At 39.8% G+C, this 23,448-nt stretch overlaps 1 long non-coding RNA gene across 1 annotated transcript; it reads left to right on the top strand.

The window, feature by feature from the left end:
- The first annotated feature begins 16,372 nt into the window (after nucleotides 1–16,372).
- LOC137187643 (uncharacterized) lies at nucleotides 16,373–21,027 on the top strand. Its single transcript, XR_010929249.1, has 2 exons — nucleotides 16,373–16,530; nucleotides 18,558–21,027. It is a non-coding gene; the product is annotated as an uncharacterized lncRNA (long non-coding RNA).
- Nucleotides 21,028–23,448: the final 2,421 nt, after the last annotated feature.

Below are 23,448 nucleotides of genomic sequence, written 5' to 3'. Positions count from 1 at the left end.
TGATGTTTTAGAGCAACTGTGGATCACACATTGGTGGCTGCTGTGTGAAGAATTCCAGATGAGTTTGTGAGCTAATCAAACTTTGGAGCAGAGGCGGTTCTAGGGTCAGTGGAGATCCGGGGCTTAGCCCAGAAATCTCTGAATGAGTCTGGGGTCATGTTTTGATCGATAAATATTGCAATATCAAAAAGTGATATACAGATAAATGATTATTCAATCATAATTATCATTCAAACACAGAGTAAACGTTCAAAAATAGCTTTTGCCACCCTTATACGAAACCAATGGAAACTAAGCTGACTGAATTGACACTTTATTTAACTCCACTGATTTGAGATGGTATATTTTATGGAAATCAACACGATAGGCAAACGTTTAATCAGCAACTGGCAAATTTTATGGCAAACATAACAGTGTCCCATCCAGTTTTAAACAAATACTCCAGCCACTGTATATTTAAAATAAGACTTAATAAGTGATTTGTTTTCATCAGCTGCCACTGAATGAATAAATTGGGCACATCTGCAGGGCTCTGTCATCAAGGAGCACTCGCTGTTGTTTGGGATCCAGGGGAGGGGGCATGTCAGACGATCTGCTGGTTGGGCTGAGACCGGGCAGGAGAACTATTCATTATCATCATTACAAGACAAGGGGCAAGACAATATCTGTTATGTTATTCGACTTTCGGAGACATTTTGTTTAGGCTTTATGGAAACAAAACAACCACGCATGTGCACATAAAAAGCACTGCCAACTGCACACTGATTCACACCGAAGCAGCACATTTAACCAGATTTTGGTTAAACTACTGTATGGGCATTTTGATTACTGAGCATACGAATGGATAGTTGAGAAGTTGATTATGCTGCAGGCTTGGTTTGAGAACTTTTTGTGGATGTTTTGATGTTTTTCCACTGTGAAAACATATTATTAATAAACACTGTAACTGACTTGAATTCAAACTGACCACACCTGTGTAAAACTACTTGGGAAACTAATTTTTATCAATCACTTAATTTCAGAATCAAATAATCACTCATAATTTCAAATGCATTTTTTCAGGAAAATGCATTTCACACTTTTGCATAAATGTCAGTTTTAAACTATTAACAACAAATTTTGAGGTAGAAATTTAGTACATGTGTATTGCAGGTTGCCAGTCATATAAGAACCTCACATATAATAATACAGACATGACTTTTTGTTAGTGTCTCCTGAGTGATGAGGAAATAACATACATTACCAAAATGATGTTTAACACAAGCTCATGACTAAAAGCATGGCAGCAACACTGAAAGACAACTGTGTTGGGTTCCTATTACAAAAATGTTAGACAACAATGTCTGCACCCTGTACAGCACTGTGCAGTTCTGTATAAAAAAACAAAAAAAACCCATCATCACCACAAAGCATATGTTACGTCACCTTGACTGGTAGCAGGTGAACTTGATATATGATCTTTGAACAAGAGGTCAGCTTTCACTTCTGGCATAATTCATATTCTCTGATGCAAAACAACCTTCTGTGTTGCACAGTACACAGGCAGGCGAGGTACAAAGCATAAATATTCATGAGAAAGTGTCGACAAGGTATTAAAGAGGCCATATTATACCCCTTTTCCACAAGTTAAAACAGTTCCCTGGGGTCTTAATAAAATGTATCTGACATGCTTTGGTCAAAATACCACAAGAATCAAGCACCACAGCAGCCTTCTCATCCTGTCTAAACAGCCCTGTTCAGAACAGCTGGTTTGAGTGCCTGTCCCACCCACCTCACCCTCCTCTTCTGCGGGTGTGCCGGCTACCATGGCAACTGTTGAGTGAACCCAGCAGAAACATGGCTGCCGGAGAAAACATAGTGGTGCAGCAAACATACCAAACACCTCATGTTACTTGTATGAGTTTGACTGTGGGATCATTTATGTTCATTTGCCTGCAGCCAGCCAGCAACAGCAGGCATCAACTGGTCCTCACCAGCGCAGTGATGTTACTGATGGTTGCTGTGAATTAATTGCAACAAACCAATCAAATGGATGCCGAAATAACTACATCATGATGCTGAATGGTAAAAAGTCTGAATCCATGCTTTGTAAGGTCTGTACACAAGACAACAAGCAAACAACTTTTAAAATGCCTGTCTTCTGAATGGAGTTCAGACTGATCAAGACTATGCTAACATTGTAGCTGCTCCATCCACACTCAAAATAATGTCATCTAAAGGCATAAATACAGCAGTGACTTTATTGTTTATACACATATATATCTACATACTGGTTAACTTTAAAATTATATAAACTCACCGACATTTAAGATTTATTATTGATGACACCAGCTGAGGTGTTGTGTGACTCCGGTGTTAGCTTAGCTCCTGCTAGATTGAGAAGCGAGTTTGAAGATAAATCCACTTAATCCCAAGAGTTTAAAAAATAAACTTCTCCCACCAACTTCTCAGTGAACTGCTCTGGATCAGAGCAGAATCGTGTGTTTATTTCTCCAGAAGATGGGACAGCAGCAGCAACGCAGGACTCCCCGGCTCTGCTCCCCGGCTCTCTCCTTCAGAGCTGGCCAGTGCTCAGCAACTGTCTATCAGCTAGCAGCAGCTCTGTCCCGCAGTCCAGCCCTGCCACATGCACAAATTTTTCGCCCTTAGCTTAGCTTAGTTTAGCTGGGTCCTAGCTTGCAAGAAAAACATGGCAGACCTCAGGAAATTTAGTGGGTGGAGACTGAGATAGAGGCATGGATGGGGGTTGGTACAATTTCAATGAAACCCCAAGTGACATAAGAGGGGGCATCAAATCTGAATGGCTTGTTGAATCACAAAAGTACAGAATAAGCCAGCCCACACTAAACTGACTGAGTTATCTTATTTGTTAGTGGGCACATCAGAGACCCAAGTATATACACACATGCACTCAAAAAGTGATTTTTTCATAATATGGCTCCTTTAAAGGTTACCTTCAGTCAAACTTGCAACTGACATCTAAATTTACCTTTTGGAGAACAGTTAAAATAAAAATAGCCAAATGAAGACAGACTCGCCAAATGAAGGACAGGGGATGCATACTTGCATGTAAACACTTAATATACAGTATATGCATCAACTTAGATTGACAGTAAGGCAGGTAGTAGTACAGAAAACAATACAGTATTGATAGATAGATAGATAGATAGATAGATAGATAGATAGATAGATAGATAGATAGATAGGAAAAAAGCCAGATAGAAAGGAAATTGGACATGAAAAAGAATGAATTATTAAAAACATGAGCTGATGACACAGTGCTTCCTTTTCTGCATGCTGACCTTCAAAGAGTGGTCGCAGACTGGCTTGGATCAGGCCATGCAGCGCAAAACCCCTCTGGATCCCCTAATGATCTAGCTAATCAGGCTAAGAAATGTTTTTAAATAAGCCCTTTAATTTATTCAAATATTCAATGCACATTCCTCATTTCATTTGAAATAATGAAAGACAAGGAGAGAGGGGCAGAGACGGGGGCGGGGGGATGGAGACAGTTTGGAGGGAGTGAGAGAGAGTAGCTAAAGAAAAGAGGAAGAGAATGAATCAGAGAGAACAAAATGTAATTTGTCAGGCTATTCAGACATCCAATGCCTGAAATGAGAATTAACAGAGAACGTAGAAGACTGCTCTTTAATTGGACAAGGCCACTCTTGACATTTTCAAGCCAAACTTCAGCAACGACGATGGGAGAGAATGTGTCATAACTACAAATTATTCTCTCTGCCACCAGTGCTGATGAGCAGATTTGCAGATTTTTAATTCTTTCACTATATTTGCATTATCTTTTATCTTGACTGTGCTGTCCTTTAAAGTAATGCTGACAAGACTCAATGATGAGTATAGAAATACAACCCCAGAGACCATCTTTATTGCACTTCGGCATTTGAACTCAGGTAGCACCATTTATTTTTACAGATTCCTGAAAATGTGAGTCTTGGTACTTGCTGTGTAGTTTAATAGGAAAATTGATGAGAATACAAGTTGCATTTGTGAAAAGAAGGAACCCCTCCCAATATTAAGGAAGCCAACACAAACAAATCAGTGGCAACCACTGAGTAAAGCTTTTTTTCACAAATATTTTTTGTTTTCTGATTTTGAAGGCTTGGAGTATGATGCTTGGCCATAATGACATTCCTATTACAGTATTTTGTGTATGCACCCAATTAAAATATACACATTTGCATGGCTCCATGGAACAAACAACAAACAACTGGAGAACTGGATTTCAGCTGCAGTTGATGCACAGTGCTCACAAGCACACTACATTGCATGTTTTGGCAGCTTTCAGAATCCTCTGTTTGAGTGAGTCTAAAACTTCTGCCCAACTGTAAACCTTCAGCTCTTATTTGAACCCAATAAACTAGGTTTTCACCGTAAGGTAGTCAGTTTGAAAATCCTGGCTGTCTCGAGTAATCTTGCCAAATCTGTGTGGGTTACATAGACGAGAGAGTCTTTGAGCAAGGCACTGCACACCCGACTAATGAAAGGGAGCTAAGATTGCCAACAGTAGAAAAATGTAGTTGTATTAGGCAGCCCTAATGTACAGTATAAAATGTATGCGTGAGATGCAGTGCAATGGTGAAAAACACAATGCAAGTTCAGCAAAATACAGGAAAAAATCAAGGTTCATACTGTAGAAAATAATGACTTGTAATCCACATGGCTCCATCACTACATTTTTTCACCTACACACAGAGAGATTGTCAGTTAGTCAGGGGAGGAACATTTCCTGCTGACTAAGAGGACCTGAAACCCAAATAATGGGTCTCATTTGGGGTTTACTAGCTTGCCAAATTAACTACTGGCTGGATCCACTAAAAGTGAGCAGCTCAGCCTCAATTTTTTTTTCAAAGGCTGAAGTTTGGCATGCTAACAATGATTTTTTCAAACTCATAATACACTTTTTTGTCATTGTTTACAATGTGTCTGGGGTATTTTTGTCTTTGTTTGGTTTGGTTTATTATTTAAAAAATGAATCTTACTAATGCCAAATAATCATGTGGATCATGTCTGAGTATTGTGGACATGTATGTGTCATTTTCAGTACCTATGTGTCACAGACACAGGCACAATCCATTGTCAGTGTTAAACATAAACAAAAAAAAACCCCCACAACTTTAGGCCACAATGGTTAACTGTCAACGACAATGCATGCCATGAAAATGGAGTGTGACTTGATGCTGAAACTACAGTCTGAACTCTGTAGCACCCCTCAACCATAACAGACCAAACACAGTCATGTCAGGTCCAGGGAGAGGACATGAGTGTCCCAACACTGAACTATCGAACTGAGTAGCAGAAGGTGGGAACACGGTAACTCTGCATGGCTCATCTCACATCCACCATCCTCAACAATGTTGGAGTCGCTGGGAGAAAACTGCTGGACTGCCAATGAATACACTAAAGCAGTCAATGGTAAAAGCAGCTTGGAAAGGTCAGAGATGCATACACATGCACACAGGCTCAATATGACATTGAACTAAGGAAAGCCCTTGTCATATTGCAGACGTTGCCAGGCTCAGTGCAGGGGATCATCTACAATGAAACACCTTTACAGGTCAGCAGTCCCATTACTTGGCCCAAATGTAGAGGGGGGATTTCACCTCATGAAATAAGTAAAGCAAACGCACACATTTTTTTTTTTCAATTTGTGGTCCGCTATGATTTGTTGATACATTGTTAAACTTATATGTCCTCTTTTGGTAATTATTGAGGATGAGAGAAATTACATTTCCCAGAAGAAACAGTAAAACAGGGGCACACTGAGAAACCTGGCAGAAACCTGCAACCGTCGGTCAACCTGATTGGTTAACCTGATAGGTTAACTGATGCAAGTTAATGAAAGGAAAAGATTCATAGAACTGCAACTTGGCTGAATAGTTATAGCAAACAAATATAACTCTTGTTCTTATTGATCCAACAATCTTTTGAGACACAATGTACTGTGCTTGCTGTATTTATTTGAATATATAAAAATATTAGAGCCTGTTAGCATTAGCTTAACCAAATTCAGTACCAAAAAACAAAAGTTGTTTTCATTTTTGTTTGTCTATATTTCTCTCTTGCTTGGACCTTGCTTACTGTTTATAAACGGCGATGAAAAGTTTCTTATTTCAGCAACTTTCTTGGGTGTAGACACAAAATAAAGTCAGTCAATTTAAAGTCTTCTCTTTTAGACAAATCTGGGTAAAAAATGTAAAATGTTAAGCATAGGCTATCTAAACTGTTCAACTGGATCACTTAGGATTAGGTGCCTAGCTCCAGGGAGAGTGTCACTTCCTCAACCTGGATTTGCCGCACAGAGGCCCTGTTTACACCTGGCATTAACATCCATCTCGGGTGATTCGATCACAAGTGGACAGCTCAGTAATACAGGTGTGAACACAACCAAGACGCATTGAGGATGCATTGAGATCCGATCACTCAGACCACATTCAGAGGTGGTCTGGGCTGCATGTGACCACAATCATTTAGCAGTGTAAATGCAATGCATGCTGGGCTACATTGAAGGACCGCCTACTCAACTGATGTCCTCCTTTATCCTGCAGACTAGGCATGGGAATTGCATTACTGCCTCCTGGTCCAAAGCTGTGTTCAGCTTGTTTGATAACAGAAAATAACTTTGTGTGTAACAGCTGACCTATTGGATGTGTAGAAGAACACAGAACATTAATTACCATTAGATCCTGACCGATCCTGTAAGCGCGTAAGAGATTTCAATAATCAATGAAGTTATGCTGCTGTGCCTCGTGCGTAAATGCGCACAGCATCTCTCAATGGGAAGACGCAGCTGTGGGAAGATCGCTGCATATTACTATATTTGTTATACATATATGTGTATATGTTAAGACACGGTGCTAGGGCAAATCAATAGGACAGGCATTTGATGTTCATGAGGGGGCACACGATGCACTGTAAATTTGTTTATCCTGTTATCAAACAAGTTGAACACAGCTTTGGACGGAGTGTACACAGACGCCCAGTCCTCTCGCCGGTTAAAAACAAACAAATTTGGTCCTCGCAAACAGAAATGATGTACGTGTTTATTTGCATATAGAGCGGGGAAGTGAGATCCAATCACAAGTGGTCACTCAAATTAATGCCAGGTGTAAACAAGGCCAGAGATCCAGACCAAAACAGAGATCCAAAACCAAAATACCCTTGAGAGTCACTTCACCAACCCTTTATGGTAGCAACATTGTTATAAAAATTATATATTTGATGTGGCAATATATACAATAGAACAATATTTACCTTATACTATGTTTACTATGTGTACTTTTTTCTCCTCAATAACCCTTTTGTGAGGGGGACTGTCCAGGACTTGAGGTGGATGCATGGACTTTCCTTTCAGGTGGTGTCCCAGGTCTTCAGTGTGCCCAAATCTAAAGTCCACAGGGTCATTCATAACATCAAGAGAGCCATTTGTTTTCCAAGTGCAGGAGAGCTGGATGCAGTTAGGCTTGGGTTTGGCTAGCAATCAGGAAGTGCAGTCTTCAACAAAGCTGTTGATCAAACTCCCCTCACAGCACCAGATAGACTGTTTGAATTACAAAGGATTCTTCTCCATCCATACGCAAGTCATTTGTGATTCAAAAGGAAGGCTTCTTGACATATTTGTTGGCTACCCAGGGTGGGTCCATGACACATGCATTTTTAAAAACAGCTCATTTTAGATGGCTAGACAATATTCTCCCACAGGATACTTTCTACTTTGTTATAATGGCTATCCCTTCTTGCACACTCCAGTCTGCCTCATCACTCCTTACAAAGAGCCCTTAAATGGCCAAGTGCAGGAACATTTCAATTATTATCATTCCAAGGGGTGTTCAATAATAGAAAGAGCCTTTGGGAAGTCTACCCTTTTCAGAGCCATTGAGGTTAAACATACATTTGCACCCCTTGTTATTGCATCATGTGCTTTTTTACACAATGTGTGCATAGAAAATGGAGGCATGCTGGAGCAAGATGTAGATGTGGCATAGGACACCCTCGACCCACAATTCCACGTGAGCCTCTTGCACGGAACAAGAGGTCAGGGAATGCCACAAGGGACAGACTTGCTGCTCTGCTCTCTGGTCATGTGAAAGCCCCATAGTAAGGATGCTGCCTGAACTCATATCCTGTTAATAGTTTACAAACACTTTGAGAAAAATTACTCTTTTGCCCGGAAGAACATTTAACATGCTGCATTTTCTTGTGTGATTCACCTAGTGATGCTTTTTTATTTTTATACTAGTATATTGTTTAATAAAAGTTTTTGTACAAAGGTTTGTGCCTCCTGAATTTAAATTAATAAGTTTGTATGTCTCAGGAATGTAATTATTTAATATGTGGAAATATACAATATGATGACAAAATAGCTTATCTAGGAGAATCTGCTATTAATGCTCACAAAAAAGACTTCATTAAATCTGTTTGAACCAGAAATAGCTTTATCATCCCATTATTATTATTATTTACAATCCATTACAATTGCTTTCTGGCCTGCCAGTCCAGCATGAACAAAACAAAAACACAGTACACATTAAACTGAACTGGCCAGAATAAATATTTATGGTTTGGCAGTTTGTCAATCAATTTTTCAAAAAGGCCTGCTCATTTTGGGATTCCTTCTTGAGGAAATCCAGTACTGGATGGGTTCCAGTATTGGGTTGGAATATTGGGTTGGGTTATTGCTTTCCTGCTAAACTCACCATAAGTAATGTTGTTGCATCAGTATTTGCAACAAAAGATTCCACCAAAACAGGAGGCTCAATTGAAGGTCTGGCACCCAAAACTTTATGCATATCTGCATAAAACTGCCAGGTGGCAGCTGTGACCTCTCCATTTTCTGTTCCCGAGCTAGCCTTGGGAATTTTCAACCTGTGCAATAAAAATCACACACACACACACACACACACACACACACACACACACACAATTAAATTTAGTAATGACGACACCATTACTTTAGAACAGAAGGAAGATGTTTTACATATAATTACTTTTTTTTAAATTAACTGTTAACCAGCAGCTCTTTCCCTAAAGACAACATTGCCCTCTGATTACCTTATATTTCATTTTTAAATTCACCCATTTTTTTGGAGACCTATTCTGGGGTCATCTTGCCCTCAAGGCTCAGTTGTTTGATCAGTGTTCTGTAACAGATAACAAACAGTGATGAAGATAAGTTACATCATGGTTAAGAGAATAATCACAGATATTTATACATTGGCAAGTAAATACAGCAGTCAGGTCACTCACTCCCACAGCTGTTTGGTGGCATATTTCTTCTTTGTAAAATGTTCCTCGCTTTCTGCTCAGAATTTTATTAGTTACCTGGTTTGTATAGTACTATGGTACTATACATTTTATATTAAAGCTTGCTACCATTGCCTGATAATGGTGCCGCAGCCACTAATTACACATCATACATGTATTATGGGAGTAAGGTAAAAAGAAAATAGAATTACCGTAGTTTTATTTTTTTTTTTTCCTTTTTTTCATGTATTAAAAGACCCAAAATAAACACTGTAAGCAGAATATTTGGTTATTTAAACAGCATTTGTACAGGAATGATTCTGTCCCGAGCTTTTTGATCCATATGAGCGGTTGCTCACTGTAACCGTGGTCACTATAACTGGTTTCCACTGAACTATATTGGCAAATCTGACCAAATTTGCAGTTCAGGATTAGAGGATAGATTAATCTATTGAAATAACCAGGAAGCATGTTTACACATCGGTTATTTCAGCTGTAGCCCTGCATTGATATCAGATGAGCGGGAGACGTGCTGCTGGATTATTTTTCAAGTTTCATACACAGGACATGGAAATAACTGTACTGTCACACTCTACCCTATGCGGTAACATGCAAAACGGAGGGGTAGGGCCAAGTGGTAGGGCTAAGGGATTGGGCCTTTAACGCAGGAGCAGAGGCTCGCAGACACACAGTCTTGAACCCTGGTCTTACTGTTGTCTCTCTTCTCACTACAATACTCTTTGCAATATTTAGCAGGTTCAAGCAGGTTGATGGCTGGAAATGTAATTTGCAAAGGTGAACCTTTTATGAATTATGTGCTGTTTAATGCATGAGTATTGAGAATATTGGTGTGAATCCTTATAAGCCTGAGGTAAAGAAACTGGTCTGTCACCATAAAGTCACTAGTTTGAATCCCAAGACCAGCTAAGTAAAAGAGGCACACTTTCCATCAAGAATACTATTGTAAAGGTGCCCTTGTGCAAAAACATTTGATCACTTTTTTAGACACTGGAACTCAGTGGCCAACAGCAGAGGAAAGAGGGGAACAGTGATGTAAAAAATACAGCAGGCCCTTTATGGCATAAATAAAGGCAAAAATAATATATTGCCATATATTTTACTGCGACAGTGTACCAGTGTACTGTGTGCAGCAAGCTATATATGTGTAGCTATATGGTGGGTTTTAACAGGCAATGATGGCATGTAAATGACACTGAATAAAAGTGTAATCTCATAATTAAATGACATATCAGGCACATTGCTTACTGTACAACAGATGAGGTATTCTAAATTGTGAAGTATCTCTTTTTAAAAAAGACTGATGAGCAATATCTTTCAGGTCAGTAATGGCTCCTGATATACTTTGTTCCTAACTCATTAAGACTGAGCCTTGGATTCTTGGCCTCCACAAGCCAGTTGTCTGTTACAGTCTTAGCTGAGTATTACATAACTGCTCGTCTAAACATGAAGCGTGGGGTGACAATGCTTGCCTCTTGGTCAAAACTCCTGCTGGTTAATTGAATTAGAGCTGTCAACATACACGCATGCCTGATACTCTCTCTCTCTCTCCATCTCTTTGCAGTGAACCAAGCCTCTCTTTTCCTCTCCCACATAAAGCTATCTATACAAGTCCTACCAAAGTCTCTCTCCTCCAGCTTCAAAGTTGCTGGAAGTTTCAGCACTTTATTTACATAAATCATAAAAAATCCCAATTCCCTAACAAATAAAAGCTCCAGCTGATATACAATAACATGATTTGAATTGTGGCCATGTCACAGAAGCTTAAAAGTGGGTGTCTGACACCCACTTCTGCACAGAAGGTTTTGTGTTTTATGCTTCAAGCAAAAGAAATCATTGTTTCCTATAGAAGAACTCAATACTTGGCATAGGGAGTTGATTTTCATATGATTTCACTTGGAATACTTCAAAGGGGGGATGTGTTTTCATTAAGCGTGAAGCCTGCACAACTTGTGCATTCCAAGTTACAGCATAATCTAGTTTGCTGGAACATAAACAATTGAAATAAGAAAAATGTATATATTGAACAGCTTTCTGTTCAAGGTTTCAATTTTAAAAAACAACTAAATCTTAACTCATGCAATGCGAGTATGAATGTGTTGCAGGTCCCAGATGGCAGGGCAAGCAACCAGACATAAATGTCCTGTTAAACAGGAGAAATTATGTGAGAGAAGTGTTTGTTGTTGTCAGACAGGACGCTCTCGGAAGAATTTATTAACAACATATTCCATATCCATGTCTTATATCTCCATTTTCACAGAATAGCTCAAAGCATTAAGAACCTGACCACTATTCTACCTCTAACAGGAAGATACTCTGTTTAACTCATGTATCTTCATACCAAATAAGTTCACATGTGCACCTTAAAACATGTACACAATAAAAACTGACTTTTAACTTCAGTCATACTTCTGTCAGTGATGTTACCTATTGTGCATAGCATTTTATCATCATCAGTAATCTACACACACATCAACACTTCTTTAATTTACTCTGTTACCAGTTTTAGCATGAAATCTATCTAATTACAAAGAGAAATATATACTGACCACTGCCTGAGAGAACCTAACAACCATATTTCAACACATTGCAGTAACACATATAACCCATTACAATAGCATATAAAACAAATTACAGTAATTAACAGGAGCTTCTTACAGTGCCAAAAGCAGAGACAGAGGTGGGAATTCACTGCATAAACACTGCATACTGTCTGTCGCCATATTAATGTTAGCTTCATGCTAGCCCTCCATTGACATTAGTGTGGGCTACACTACAGTTTATTACAGCATTTATAATAAGCAGATAAAAGCTATGTTAGACTTTTATCTAATGTCATTACAGTTCATTTTTCAAACATTCACTGGGCTGTTACATTAAACTAACCTGTTTAACAGAAGAGATGATGACAGAGAGCTTGTTGTTGTCAGGACACTCTTGGCGTAATGAGAAACTAGCAGTGCCTTGGCAAAGGTACTCCCTGCGTTACAAACACTCTGCTACTGCCTTCTACTAGCCTAGACAGGATACAACACCAATCCATTTAAAATAGATAAACAGAATTCTTTTACCAAAAGTAAAGTTAATTTTCCACCGTAATGAGAGAATAAGAGAGAAGAGAGAAAAAGACAAACCAAAAATGGCCTTTGTGGTCCTGGTACTCTTAACCAGTACTGTGCTTTGGGGACATCATCATCATCATTGAGCCATACTCACGGGCAAATGATTTACAAGGTAAAGAAGATTTTGGTACAGGGTGCTCACTTTATTGCCACCTGCCTCTGGACACACTTTGTAAATGGGACTGTCATTTACTTTTTGTTCTACTTGTTCCCAGTAGGACCTAAGATTTCCTGGCCCTCCTCTCTCACTCAAGTTGTGAATTAAGACTGTCACCGGGCTGCAGTCCTTTTACATGATGGTCATAGTACCTCTTGCCTTGTGCACTGGACTGCTGACTGTTCTCAGCTGCAATTCAGTGGGCATCTTTCATTCTCACTGCCCATTTTTCAGCATAGCCTTGTGGCGTTTCACTCTCCTTGTCAGCGGGCAGGCCAAAAGAGCAGATCCACTGGGAGACAGGGATGGCACCCAAACATGAGATAGTGAGGAGAGAAACCCATCACCTCATGTGTAGTGCAGTTATGTGCATGCACAACCTTGTTCTTTTCTTCCTCCTCTAGTGTTCGCAGCATTTGAAGTAATCCCTCGTCTGGGTTTACCTGTGGATGATACGAAGTTGTTCTGGGGTGACAAACCCCGGCCAGCTGCGGCAGGGTCTTAAACAGGGCATTTTCAAATTCACAGCCTTGGTCATGGTGCAGTCTGGCTGGGAACCCAAAATGAGGGATGAAGTCACTGAAAATTCTTCTACCTCATGTGTAGTGCAGTTATGGGCATGCACAACCTTGTTCTTTTCTTCCTCCTCTAGTGTTCACAGCATTTGAAGTAATCCCTTGTCAGGGTTTACCTGTGGATGATACGAAGTTGTTCTGGGGTGACAAACCCCGGCCAGCTGCGGCAGGGTCTTAAACAGGGCATTTTCAAATTCACAGCCTTGGTCATGGTGCAGTCCGGCTGGGAACCCAAAATGAGGGATGAAGTCACTGAAAATTCTCTCTGCAGCTGTTCTTACTGACTTATTTCACGTTGGATACACTTGGGTGAATCATGTGAAGTGGTCCAAGATCAGATATATCAAGATATATTCGTACCCACCCCTGCTCTGCTCCAAATTCATGTTGTCTATTGACACCAACTCTAGAGGCACACTGGTCATGATGCTCTCCATGGGTGCTCCTACATGGTTCACTGGTTTCTTTTGTTTGATACAGGGGGCATTTTCTGGTAACATAGGCCTCAGTGTCCTTTTTCATGTAGGGCCAATAGAAACAATCTCTTGCCAGGCCGATAACTCTCTCTGACCCCAAATGACCCATGTCATCATGGAGATGCTTCAGTACAAGAGGCTGATACTCAACAGGTAAGACAAGCTGTTGTCGCCCACTAGTAGGGCTAATTTCCATGTGAAATTTTGCACATTCATGCATGAGTCTTTTCACAGAACCACTTGCTCCTTTTCTATCCTCGTATGTCAGTACTTGACTCTTTAAGCTTGATAAGCTTACTGATGGCCATACCTTCCCTCTGAACAAATGCCTGTCACATAGGGGCTACACTCCACTTTTACAGTTATATTTAACATGCGAAACTCCATTCAGAAATCTGTCACTTTTGGGAAAGATACGTACTCAAGTAAATTCTGCAATTAAATGAGAATCATGTAGATAATTGGGCTTAACACAACAGATTTAGCTGATGACAAATTCTGCTGGATTTATTAAGGTTACCACACTTTTTGAGAGATGAATTCTACATGCAACCTTTGAAGAGTAAATGTAACTTTGCAGTTTTTTAAATTAACTTCTTCAACAGAAATATGCAAAATTGATTGATTTAAGAGAAAATAATAGTAGAGGTCTATAGCAAATGAATACAATATCTGATAAATTTGTACACATTACAGCAAAACAGGGGGCTGAGAGGTTTGGCTGTGTGGTCAGTAAACTTCAACTTGATGCAAAGGCAGCTGCTAATGCCCTCTGACCATAGCAATTGCACTCCATTTGTTGGTTGAGCAGTGGCTCGTGTCTTTCTATGTTGAAATTTAATTGGTTTGAGAATGCTTAGTAGTTTTCTTAGTTTAAATTCGGCCTTAATAAATGTTTTGGCATGCTGATAGCTCATTAATGGGTATTTCTAAACATGCTGATTTTGTTGCCAAGCTAGTCGATCTCAGTCACTTCTCACCACTGTACCACACCTGCTGAGCTCTTTGTGGAGGGCATCCATAGAGGAAAGTTCCAGGCGCTGATTTTGTGATTTGCTGCCTTAGTAAATCATATACACAGATTGCAAACACAAATAAAATGAAGGGCACATGAAGCAAGTAAATCTGAGCTGATCACAAATGCAAAGATATTTCTTGTAAATTTGTAACTTAAAATTCAAATAAATGTTAATACTTCCCTTGTAAATATCTTACTGTCACCTCATAATTTTCTATATATTCTTTCATGGAGTAGAACCCTCCCCTTCATGCTTATATGGAAAACCCGGCATTATGGGCGAGCACCGGGGAGCCATGCCCACCCATTCAGGAATTTGGCCCTACCAGGAGAAATCAGTATTATTGCCGTTAATGCATGGGCTTACCAGGGCTCAAGTGCCGGGCCTGATGACATGAAAGGGCCTACAAGGCTCTGGGGAAAAAAAAAAAAAAAAATTCACAGGAAGAAAATAAAAAACCTCCTGCCACGTTTATACATGTTTTTGTCTGTTTGTGGTGTCTGGATTCAGAGCGAAGTGAGTCACCTGTCCTTGTGTTTAATATATCTGCTCTGGAAGTGCAGTGTTTGTTGTTGTTGCTTGCTGTTCATTTGTTGCCTTTACACTTTTAGTTTCACTCAAGCGGCAACCTCTGGGGCTGTAAAATGAAGCCAATGCAGAAGTGCCAAAAACTGCAGTTCCTTGAATGGCCACTTGAGGCTGGCTCCAAAAGCGAGTCATTCTCCATAGACCACAGTGTTAAAATGCCCAACTTTACAGCAGAAATAAACATGTTTACAGCCTGGTACAAAAAACGGTTTTGGTCTCTACAGCTAATTTCCCCTTTCAAGACAACTGTACGGGGGGTGATTTTTTTTATAAGTCACCCATTTAAGTTTTATTAAGCCGTAAAGTTATGCATAATGAAGGACATGGCTGCTTTGAGTGACAGGTCCACAAGCCGCTAGGTGGCTTGTTTCAGCCATTCGGCCCGCCTCTTTACCCATTTTTGATTGGCTGGGAGTTAGGCAGCGTCATGCACTGCCAAGATGGCGATGGCTGGAGCGGCTCGCTTTGAGCTTCAAAACCGCTCCTCAGAAACCAACGGGTGACGTTGCGGTAACTAAGTCCATATTTTTATACAGTCTATGGTTTCACTCTATTTTAATCTTTTATCGTGGCCATTTAGACTTTATCGCACTTGAACTTATTTGGCAAAAGGCTCGCTTTCATCTGTTAGTGTGTGTGTTTGTGTGTCAGTGGAGGCTGGTCCATAGAGGTAGATGAGGTTGCTCCTCCTCTATTTTTTGAGAGGCAAGAGGGAGATCAAAATATAAAAAAGAATATTTGGCTGAAATAAACCATTACCAAATATTTTTTCTCTCTTCTGTGGAAAAAACCCATTATACTAATCTATGATTGGCCAAGACATGTAAAATGACGCTCCAAGGGAGGACGTCCTCCCTAACCAATCAACAACCAGAATGCAATATTGACATTGCGTCGCTCCAATGATAGTTTCCAGATTTCATCTTCAGTTCTCTCCACTGTAAGGCAGAGTAGCAGCAGTAGATAATGAGCAGTAGATAGCTCCTTGTGTTAGCAAATGCAACAGTTTGCTTATTGTAGTAGCCTGAAGGACTCTTCATACATCCGTGGAAGGACTGTTAAGGATTGTTGTTAAGCTAATGGGAGAATGGATCTGGACTGTGCGTCGCAGCAGCAGCAGGACTCTGCCGGGGAGGCTGGAGAGAGAACAACCAGGAGAGTTAGCTTGTTTGTCGTTGTTTGCTAATGATATCAGACTGGTTAACTAGCAGCCACAAAGTTCTGTGAACTAACAAACAAGATGACCAACAGCCACAAATGGACGTTATGACATGGATACTTCATCTCCATGAAAGAAAGAAGACATCAGATAACGTGAGTCAGATACATCTCTCTCTGTCTCTTTGGTTGCTAATTTCATCTCTGGTTAAATGTCTCTTTGTGGCTGTTGTGTGAATTTATCTCCTTAACAAGAATGCAGCAGAGATCATATAATGTGCTGTGGGTAGTTTGCTTGTTGAAGTTAAAGTTAGCTGTCTGGACTCACTCATTCATTTGGAATTGATCCCATCTTTAATTGAGTGGTTTTTCAGTGAACCTACACTTTTAGCTCTGTGAATGTTTTTAGTGTTCAATCTTTCTTGTATTCAGCACTGATCTGTACCTGTATCAGATTATAAGCTTTGTGGTACTTTATATATTTCTGTATACTAAGAAAATACACAGGTAAAATGACACATCCTGAACCACTCCATGGCTAAAATGAGCACTTCTTTGTTTAGAAACAATATGTATATGCTAAATGTCTTTAAATAAGCAGCCTTTTCACCTCCAATTTCATCGGGTGGGGGACAATGATATAGTATCATGCGGTTTGTTGTAAGATTCCATGTTGATTTTCCTCCTGTCCTCCCCAGTTTTTTGAGTCATCAGCCGCCACTGGTGTGTATAAGCGTGCATATGTGTCCCTTTTGGTGACACAATTTCTGTATGTAGGCTATAAGTATGGGCTAAAGATTATATGATTTGTATTTGGTGCTGCAACAGTAATAAAAGTAAACTGCAGTCATGATTGATTGTTGATGCATTATTGTATTAAAATTAAGCATGGTTGATATTTTTGTAGGTTGGACGGGGCAATAATTGAGTCGGTGAGGGGTATGGATAAAAACCAAATGCCCTGCCGGGACTGCTGGGGCCATGCCCCTAGTATGTATTTGCCTAGTATGCTCATAATCGTTCAAATAATTAACCTTTTATCTCAGTTTGTTTCATCTAAGTTATGTATGTAAAACCACCTGTAATAAAGTTGAGGGGAGATTAAAGTTGTTAAAATTTAATTTGATCTGAAAAGAAATGTGTAAATTTAATTTCATCTGCCTTTTACATTGTAGTCCCTTTCTTTGGATAATGAGTTTATGTAATTACTTAAGCATAAATATATATTCTGGGAAATCCACTCAGTATTGCTACAATTGCTCTCAAGCTATGGTGCAGAAACACTTAAGATAGAGTATCATGAAACCAGTCACTAAGTATTTCCCTCCCTCGGTCTTCTCCAATACTTGCCTTTGTCATTGTTGCATAGTACATTAAGTGCAGATACTTGTTATTCTCATGCATATTCATATCTACATATGGCCATATTTAGTAAGCCATATTTAGCAAGCAACTGATAATGTAACAGCTGGGACCACACTCTCATACCTGCCACTTATTCAGTACAATACATTTGGCATGTCTTGTCATCTGCATATTGATAGTGAATGTCTGTCTTCTATTATAATGCTTATTATAGGACGAATGGGAGGGGGACATCAGGAAACAGCCTACACCTGAGCAGATTTGGGTCTCGGTTTACTTAAGAAGCTTCTTTTTTTTGTGTGTTTGGTTTGTCATAACTAATTTCCATTTTAGTTATGTACAGTACAGTAAACCTATTTTTATTTGTTACTCATGTGTGGACTCTCCTCCTTTGTCCAGCCTTGAGCTGGGTTGTAGAAAATTTGGGCCTCATCTGGGATTATCACTTTGGCAAGGTAAAATTTAGCCTTAGGGGTACTTTAGCCTGCTTTGATTTGTGAAAGGGGTTGCTTAAACTTTAAACCACGTTTGGTATGGTTAGTTGGGAGGAAGGACTGGGAGGAAAATCTACTTTGATTACTACCGGCAGACAGAGAGGGACATCACACAGACATTTTCAGTTATAATCAGATGAGAAACTTGAAATGCCTATTTAATGTGTAGTAAAACTTTACATTCTCAGTCAATTACTGTTTGAGATGTTACATTTACTTCTAAATTTACCCTTCTCCCTCTTGATTTTTCTTTCCTAGTTTAAACTAACAAATCCTATTTTCTCCCCTGTACCCACATCTCTCTTTGTTTCCCTCACTCTGCAGACTTTGTGTTTACAGTCCATTGAATGCAGGTTCAACAGGAGACAGCAGCTTGCCGCAGCTGATGAACAGTGCAGCACCAGACAACCAACCTACCTTCTGTTGCAACGAGTGCCCTGCCTCTTATGGGCTGTCCAACACGGTGCTACCAACTCCCCAAACAGCCGGCTATGAGGCAAAACCACACACACACACACACATACACACACACATACACAAACCATGATTTATACTCATTCACACATATAGGTGTGGAGGTTCCTTTTTTAATACTTTTTAATGAAAAGAAATTTACTTCAATGATAAATCCTGATGAGTGTATGTGAGCATGACATGTCTGCACAATATACAAACATTAAAACTGGCTATAGTTTATAAAAATAAAACTGTACACACAAACACACATGCATGCATACACACACTTACACAATTGCTGTCACTTCAGCACCAATGCACCCATTTGTCTGCAGGGTAGTGTAGCACATTCCAGCTCTGCGTGGTAGAATACTTTTGCATTCCATTAATTTGCATGTTAGATACAAGCACCTGTCCATTTGTGTATCATCATATCAGGGCCATTGTACGGCAGGGGGAAGGCACGAAACACTATTCAGGACAGATTATTCCACTTTTCATGTTATGTAATGTCTAGTATAGTCTCATGTATAGAAAACAATCGAGAACCGTCAGATCCAAAAATGAGCATTTATTTAAATGCAAAATGTAACAAAAACTGAAACAAGGTAGACACCGGGTACATATATATACCATTTTTAAAGTGATTCAAGCTATCTTAAAATGGACCTTATCTCCCACCATTTTCCATCAGATCAATAGAATTCTCATCCACTGCTCCATAAAATCTACTTACATCTTGATTGTCATGATGACTCCTCAGAACAGTCCTACACTACCACCAGATTGGGTTGTACCGGTACTGTATAGTTATTCCTAACTTCTAAGTAACTAGCTAGCTAGTTTCAATTGACAAAATCAGATTGCACCATTAAAACTTAAGAAATGTAAATCAGTTGCTAGGAAACATCTGTAGCACTGTCCACTAAGGAGCAACCAACTACCGTATTCTCTCTAATAGTGGCTGGGGCCTTTATTCTTAATTCCCTCTGTTTGATAAATATATTTGCTCATATTTTAGTATGAAGCCTGTTTTCTGATCTGCTTCTGTTTTCTCTGTTAAATTTTTGTTACTGCATTATGCTATTAATAAAATTAAAAGCCTTAATTTCCCGACTTTTACTGTGAAACATCACACAAACATTTCAATATAACTTGTGTGAAGTATGACCGGTCAAGTACGGGAGGGGAAATCTGGCCAGTGTCAGTTAAAAACTAAATAAATCTGAGGTAACGTTACGCTGGATATAAACATTCATAGCCAGTTAACAGCACAGTCAAATATCAAATATCAATCAGCTGTCTCTCTAGTTCCAAGCTAACTTTCTTCCTCCCACCTCCAGCTAGCCGTGCTCTACCCTTGTCAGCTAACAGCAGCTCGTGCTTCTGTTTTTTCCATTATCTGATTCTTTCAGGTCAGTGTCAAAACGTCTTGCAGCTTTCGCTCCTTAATTTTACTCCACATATTGCAAAACTCTCTTTGGATTTGACGTCAAACCTCCGTCTGGTGGGTGCCATGTTCGCTCTCTACAGTGTTGTGGCATGGGTGTTATGGAAAATTTAGGCACTGACACTTGCACAGGTCCTATATGGTACTTCAAATATAGCTACCGCCATCTTGTGGCACTTGTTCATTACTACAAACCACAGTCACATTGTAACAGGCACCAAGAGGAGGGGGGCAGACGTTTCTTTTCATTTGATGACGTTAAAAGTAAAGTTAGGCTTTGCTGTCGGTTTCCCAACTCATTTTAAAAAAAGACGAGAGAAAAAGATGGACAGGGGGCTAGAGAGTGAATGAAGAGATGGAGTTGGTAAAAAAGCTGTGAATCAGATCAATAAAAAAATATCTAATTGTTTCACAGTGGTTACTCTGTAGAGCACAAATAAACACATCCACACCACCATACAACCCTGCAGCAGTGAGCAGCAACACCTAATTTGGTCTGAATACAGCCTTAAGCCATCCTTGTTTTTTCCCTCCCCAGCCTGTATTTGGGGCAGGCTTTTATTTGTTTGTGTCGACCACACCCCTGGCCATTATTGGAGACCCAGCTTTTAATTGAATACCAGCCACTATTAGAGAAAATACGGTATGTAAACAGGAAGTGAGATCACAAGTGATTTTTTTTGTTTATGTGAGGTTAAGTTCTAATGTTGGTTCAGGTTAGAGGGAAGCGCCCGGATCCTATGACCCATTGTAGGGTTGGTCTGGGTGGCTTCCCGTCTTTTTGTTAATTTTGGTCAGCTCATCAGCCCTCTGTTAGCATTGTTTGATTGGTGTTTATTTGTGGTCACATTTATTGCTTAGAAATAAATATAATGTTTTTTACTGCTATTCCTTGACTCTTTTAAGTTATATTGAACCTCCTTTGTAAAGAGCTTTTCTGGGGGTCGTAACACTCTTCATTCTAAACAGGATCAGATATTAGCAAGCTAATGTTAGCTTTGTCAGTTTGTTCATTCACTTAGCTCACTCTGCACAGTTCCACCTGGCAGTTAGTAGGTGTAAATATTTCTACATATCTACACATCTTATTATCTACAAAAAAAACTAGTTTGTGTGGTACGCCCAGTTTTAATTTTTTAATGCGTAAATCTCCACTTATCAAATGCTTACCTCATAACTTGGCAAAGTTTGAACTTAAGAACAGCTAGTGCAGCCGGCTCCTGGAGGTCAGCAATCATCCTCAAAGTACCTTGGTTTCATTGATGCTACCTTGGCCTTTGTTTCACCACTTCCATTTTCACTCTTTCCCTTGTTATCACACTTGTTTTGTGATTGGACAAAGAATTGCTATTGCTGTTTTTTCACAGTAATCAGACTTTAGTGGTTCTTTTCAATCCCAAATGAAGGGAACCTCACTCTCCCTTTGTCAGATATGACTTTCCCTTCCACTTCAGATGAGGGGCCAGCACTTTGCCCCAGGCCTGTCAAGTGTGCACTCTACTTCACCAGTAGAACTGTACTGCAAAAAAAGGAAATTTATGTCACTTTGTGTGGTATTCAAGTTTGCAAGTCAAATTGTGCTTACAATAAAATTGGTTTCAGGTATACTCATTAAAAAGCGAAACTGCACAAGTTTTCAGAGTTAAATATATATATACCATTGTATACTGTACATTGTCAGTGTATTATCTATATGTAATATATTCATGATCAGTCTTAAAAATAATGATGACATCTTCCAACACTATCTTTTTCACTCAGAAACATAACAGTTATGGATGTGCTGCAATGCAGAAGTGTTTTCCACAGCTGTTTTGCAGTTTTTTTCTTGCATTTTCTAATTTCCTAAATTTTCTTCCAAAGCGAGCTATTATCGATTACACTGGTGCTAGTAACTATAGTGGAATCATGGAACAGAACAAAAGTTTACTTTCGGGACATGGGAAAGTTTCAGAGACTCATCACAGCCTTAGCTGCTAGCCTAGCCTAGCCCAGCCTAGCATACAAGCTTCTCTGACCAGCAAAAGATGATGTAAATGCTATGTCTCCAAACCCAGCAAAGTCAGCTGAGTGTGAGTGTTTGAGGGAAAGGATTATGCAGCTTGAAAAGAAGATTGAAACCCTGCATCAAACACGTGAGAGTGAGAAATTCATTGACTCTGTAGCAGCTAATATCCAAGGTACAAAGCTAACCAATGCTAACGGACAGACACAGACTTTTATACACGAGACTACATCAAACATAGAGCATCCCGACACAGATTTGGCTGATGCAGTCCCCTGGATGTGTCCTAACACCACTGGATTAGCTACGGAGGATCCCAAACCAGTCTTCCCTAATGATGCTGCTTACTGGCACAGCACAGGACCTAGACTGAAAACATCAACTCTAGCCAGGACTTAGTCTGACGTTGTCCGCTACAGAGGCAAATCCAGCAGGAAATCAAATAGGAGAGCACTAACACTCACTCCACCACCTAATCTCTCATTACACAAAAGGTATGATCCACTGACTCGGCATGAAATGTGTGATAATACTAACTATGTTGAACCCAGGGAAGCTAACCACACCCCTACCACTAAAGCTAATCAAAACCCAAGAAATAGCCCCAAAATAACTACTAGACCAAGGGCCAGAAGTACCATTGCTAACCATGTTGAACACAGGGAAGCTAATCCAGACCAGAAGAAAAATTTTTAACTCCCCAGCTGAGCCAGATACTATTCTGATTGGGGACTCTATATCCAGGCATGTAAAAATGTCAAAGACTGAAAATCTAAGCATGGATGACACATCTGTTGAGGAGCTAACAGGGCTGTTGCCAGTTATTCTCACTACATGTCCAAACAATATGAAGATTATTATCCACACTGGGTCTTTTGACATTCTGGGAAAGAAAACTGGCTCTGAAATCCTGCAAAAAATATTTTTTCATGCTAGTGGAAAAACTGTGTGACTATAAATTGCAAGATGTACTCATTTCTGGACCAAGTCCAACTTTGAAGAATGGAATCAAATTTTTTACCAGACTTGTTGGCCTAAATACATGGCTGACAGCGGTGTGCCATGGGATAGTTTATGACAACTTCAATAGCTTTTGGAACTGTAAACTTGATGGGGTTCACCCAAATATCACTGGATCCAGACTACTTGGTGCCAACCTACGTCATGCCCTTGGGATGCCATGCCCAAACAAGAATGTGTGGATAAGCACAGAGGACAGTGCACACAAGCACACAGCCCCCCCCCCTCCAGAATCCCTACACCTGAAATTAGCTGAAATTAATGTCAGATCATTGGCTAACAAA

This window comes from Thunnus thynnus, chromosome 8 (genome assembly GCF_963924715.1).
Source record: "Thunnus thynnus chromosome 8, fThuThy2.1, whole genome shotgun sequence".
Classification (NCBI taxonomy): domain Eukaryota; kingdom Metazoa; phylum Chordata; class Actinopteri; order Scombriformes; family Scombridae; genus Thunnus; species Thunnus thynnus.
This window is presented reverse-complemented; position numbering and strand designations above follow the sequence as displayed.